Genomic DNA, 5,057 nt, shown 5'->3' with positions numbered 1-5,057 from the left:
TCTATAAGTTACTCCGTCGGTTTGTCCGTAACACTTTTGTGCTTGGCCTTAAAGGTTAAGACTAAAGGTCCGTTGTTAATAGATGCTGTTGTTAGCTTTTTAAGCTTTTCTTTTTTTAAGCTTTTCTTGGTCTTTTGACCAAGATCAATGTAGTAATTGTAGTAAGTGTAATCATTTAATTGTAGTAACTGTAGTCATTTAATAGTAGTAATTGTAAATTTTTCTTTAAACGAAATAAATTAAATATAAAGATCAAAGTGTAGTATCTGTTCCGGCAGATACTGCATGCAAAGGCCATATCGGGGACAGCCTCACATTTAAGACCTTGGTCAATGTTGGGGCAACCCTTTATACCAATTGTTAATAGACGCTGTTGTTAGCTTTTTAAGCTTTTCTTTTTTCTTGGTCTTTTGACCAAGATCAAAGTGTAGATACATGTTCCCCGCCTAGGTGTGGAACGCGCAGTTCTATAAAGTAAAATTAAACAAGTAGTCTCTCAGCTAGCTGAGTGTGTGTTCCATCCCTCCCCGATTAGGAAGCCTCCAAAATCCCCATCCCCTCTTACCTGCAATTTTTGTTTTCACCCCTTCCTCTAAATTTTACCCATCTTGGAGAAAAAGAAATACAAACTAACCTCCATCCCTTACCCACAAAAATTTTCTTTTCTCCATTCACCCCCATCTAGAGAGCATCCCCACCTAGAGACTGACCCGCAGAAGCGAGGTTACTTTTACAAACCTAGTGGAACGGGCAGTCTATCAACTAGACGGGGTTGGGAGGGTCCTACTAATCACCTTTTGTTTTTTCTTCCCCCGCCCTCGACACAAATGAATTATTGTTACCATTTTATTATCTTTTTTGTTTTTACACGTCAATAAAAAATGTTTTAAAAAAATTGGGAGTAACTAGGACGTCCCTCAATATGAAAGGGTGAATGCGGTATTATGGTGAAAGAAGATACTAGCTGGGAGAAACTTTTGACTTTGTTTAGTTCTGGAGTGACGAGGATGACCAACGACCCCCAAAATCCCCCCTTTTGAGTTGGCCATGTGCCTAAGTTTTTTGTTCATCGTTGATTTTTTTCTGTATTTTTTAACATGAATAAAAGATTTAATATCTCAAAGTGTAGTATCTGTTCCGGCAGATACTGCAAGCAAAGGCCATATCGGGGACAGCCTCACATTTCAGACCTTGGTCAATGTTGGGGCAACCCTTTATACCAATTGTCACTATCCAGCTGAGTTGGCCCCCATTTCCCCTTCACTCCTCACATAAAAAATCGGTCTTATGCCTAATTTCCTCGGTGGGGGAGCAAATAAATACCCTTTTCTTGGCCTTTTGGCCAAGATCAAAGTGTAGTGTCTGTTTTTACTACATGCTGTACTTATGTTTGTAACTTTTCTTTGGCCACATAGCTAAGATCAAAGTGTGGCATCCGTTCTTAACAGATGCTGCACTTACATTTGTAATTTTTCCTTGGCAATCGAATGGGGAACCCTTTTATGCTAAGACATTTTTAGTCGCATGCAAGTCAGTCCATCAATCGGTCTGTAACACATTTGCATTTTATTTTATTTTTTTTAAGCAAGGCGTATCAAGTAATATCCCCCCCCCCGATTTATCAGAGAGGGACCTATGTTTTCAATGGGTCCGTCTGTCTGTTAGTCTGGATGATTGACGGATAAGCGTCCATTTAGTTTTTCCTGAAATTTTGTCGCAAATTATATTTTAAATATGCATAGTAAAATGTGCATACTGATTTTTTTTTTTTTTTTTCGAAAAAGCCTGTTTTTTCCACAGGGGCTCAAAAGGGGTGAAAATGGCCAAAAATGACACTTTTTGTCCCGAAATATTTTATCAATCTATTGGATTTTTCTGTGGAGAGCATTGTTCTTAATATAAATACAGTATGGGTGAAGCTGACAAAAGTCTGGTTTGCATCCCCCGGGGACTTTTAATGCTGAAAACGCCCTTTCTTCTGTCGCGTTTTTCATATTTCTCAACAAACACTTGATATGTATGTCTATATAGTGGTTTTCCATGTTGCTGAATGTAAATATACATGTGTTAAGGTGTGAAACTGCACTGTTTGTCCATTCTATTTGGTATTCGGCATTCCATAAGCGGTAAAAAAATGTACCAAAATTGTAAAAAATTACACTTTTTGCCCATATATTTTTACCTATCCATGACATTTTTCTGAAACTTGTCCAAAATGCGCAGAGCATTGTTCTTAATATAAATGCAGTATGGGTGACCCTAGCAAAATTCTGCTTTGCATCCTCCGGGGACTTTTAGTGCTAAAAATGTATTTTTTCCATATTTCTCAAAAATAAAAACAACTTGATGTGTATGTCTATATAGTGCTCTCCCATATTGCTGAATTCAAATATACATGTGTTACGGTGTAAAACTGCATAGTTTGTCCATTGTCACTGGTATTCAGTATTCCAAGGGGCTCGTAAGGGGTAAAAACATGTACCAAAATTACAAATAATGACACTTTTTGTCCCATAAATTTTACCTATCCATTAGACTTTTGTGAAACTTGTCCAAAATGTAACGTTTCCTTGGCAACATGGCTAAGAACAAAGTGTAGTATCTGTTCTTAACCAATGCTGCACTTGTTTGTAACTAATAAGTAAATCTGTTACGGACGGGCCGACCGATCGACGGAGAATATTTTTTTATTTTTTTGTTAAATGCATACCACAATAGTTTTTTTCCATAAGTCACTCAGTCGGTCGGTCCGTGACACATGCCCTTTTAATTTCTTTTTATGTGTTTTATACCACTATTTATTGGTTTTCGGGGTCCCTGAATACTAAAATAACGTTTCAAATTCCCTAAATCAAATAATTTTTTTGATAAAGTGAGGGATCACTTTTCTGTATGTATTTAATGTAAAATGATCACCCACTTTACAAGCACCGTCTCAAAGCCATCCACTCATTCTCCAGATCATTCAAGATGTTTTTGAAGGATTCTATTCATTTTATAAGCATTCAAGTCATAAAATAAAAAATTCATTAAAGTCATTCTAAATCATTTACGTTTTTTTGTTAAAGTCATTTCAGCCCATTTTTCGGTCATTTTAGTTTGTCTTTAAGAATTTCATGTCAATCCTACATTCACGTATACATTCATTACACGAGAGCACGCGACTAATGGCTATCAGCCTTTTTTATTTTTTTCAAGTTTACGTTAATCTTACATAAATATTTAAGAAAGTTATTCTAAATGTGCCTATGCATCTGAGACTAAAACTAAATGTTTCTGAGATGGTATTCCACGTATTAATTTCCGAGAGTCTCCATTGTCGACGTCATCAATTACCTCGCAGTTCATGAGTTGCTGGTTCGTCGATACATGTGTGAAAAGAATATTTGATGCATCACATTTGCCACTAGATGTGTGATACACCTCGGACATCCATCGGGGTAGAGAAATAATTATTGGGTCATTTTATTTATGTCTTAATATTCACGCAGTTGGATGGCTAGCACGGTAACTATGCTTTCGTGCACTTGTTCATTGACCTGATTGAACACATCACGTTGGCTCGGCCAAGGCTTCGTGTGCGTTGTCTATTTCGGGGGGTCGATAACGGCCACAGGTTGGCAGGAATTAACGCCATTCTCCGGTGACTCGAACGCGGAGAGTGGATCACTTAATAGTATGACAGGCGGACAGAGAAGGGTGGAACGGTGCACTTTAAGAAAGGAAATTCGATGATACTGATTGAACGTGAAGTGATGGGGAGATTAAATGAAAGACATATTGATAGAGAGGGGGCAAGAAGAGGGATGAAATGAAAGTCGAAAGAAAGAATGTAGAGATAAAATAAAGCAAAACTGGCCATAGAAGTTGATGGTATTTAAATAGAGGGAATAAGAGAGAGGAAAGATGGGAGTTACGTAAGGAAGGTAAAACTAAAGTAGAATGGATAAAATTCCTAAAGAAACAAATAGTAAAATAATAAGAAATATGATGATGGTATATAAGCGGATTTAGAAATAGAAAGAAAAAAGGACTGAAATAGAGGGAATGGTGATAGAAGGTTAGGACACAGAAAGAAAATGAATCAGATATAGAGAGAAATAATGACTGATATATATTAAAGAAACGAAAGAAAGAAAATGCGAAGAAAGGAAAGTGAATGAAAAAAAAACAGTGGGATGAAGTGATGCTGAAATTATTTTAATATAAGGAAACATAATGGGGAAAAATGTGGATTTACCGAATATTGATACAGGTTATATATATATATATATATATATATATATAATACTTCATTTTACTCACATAAATTAATATACGAAAGTATAAATTTATGCGTAAATTTTAAGTATTTACATTAACGGTGCTCAATTCGTAGGAGAGAAATAGCGAACAACTGTGTTCACAGGATAAAATTTACCCTAGGATAGAGATACAAAATAATTTTAAAGCTAACAACAACAATAGAAAATAAACAAATAAAATAAATAAACATGTATATACATAAACTATGACACACCCACACACACACACACACACATATATATATATATATATATAACATATGGAATACTTAATCTAGATTTAAAACAGGTAAAGGCACTAAATATATGCGCTAAACAGCAAACACAAAGGAACGGGTCAACCGGAGGTAAAATGGGCCTTTGTCTTGTAAGTGCCTGCTCAATGGCTGATCAAAAAGGATGTGGTGGCTTACAAAAACTCAATAGGTGTGTATCTGAAAACGCGAGACAGCCACACACTTCTTACATAAGCCTGAAGAATCCTAGAGTGGCTGAAACCCGATATATTCAGAATAGCTTAATCGACATAGATATTTCATAGTTTATATATATACTGGCAGTTCGGCACGGCTTTGCTCGGGCCCTATTTTCTGTAATGCCTTTCAATATAAATCTTCCTTAACTACCATAGAGAACAGTTGGTAGAGAGCGCAGGCGTGATTTTTTTTTTAATTTGACCCCAATTTTTACCCCTTAGCATTTCTCGTTTTGTGCTCCAATAGAATTATAAAGTTAGATCCCTACCCCAGTAAT

General features: G+C 36.2%; 1 pseudogene; it reads left to right on the top strand.

The window, feature by feature from the left end:
- The first annotated feature begins 1,321 nt into the window (after window positions 1-1,321).
- Window positions 1,322-1,467, top strand: LOC145266789 (U2 spliceosomal RNA; annotated as a pseudogene).
- The last annotated feature ends 3,590 nt before the right edge of the window (window positions 1,468-5,057 follow it).

This window comes from Euprymna scolopes, chromosome 41 (assembly GCF_053919585.1).
Source record: "Euprymna scolopes isolate OS-2025 chromosome 41, ASM5391958v1, whole genome shotgun sequence".
In the NCBI taxonomy this organism is placed as follows: domain Eukaryota; kingdom Metazoa; phylum Mollusca; class Cephalopoda; order Sepiida; family Sepiolidae; genus Euprymna; species Euprymna scolopes.
The sequence above is the reverse complement of the archived record's forward strand: the minus strand, read 5'-3'. Positions and strand labels throughout refer to the sequence as shown.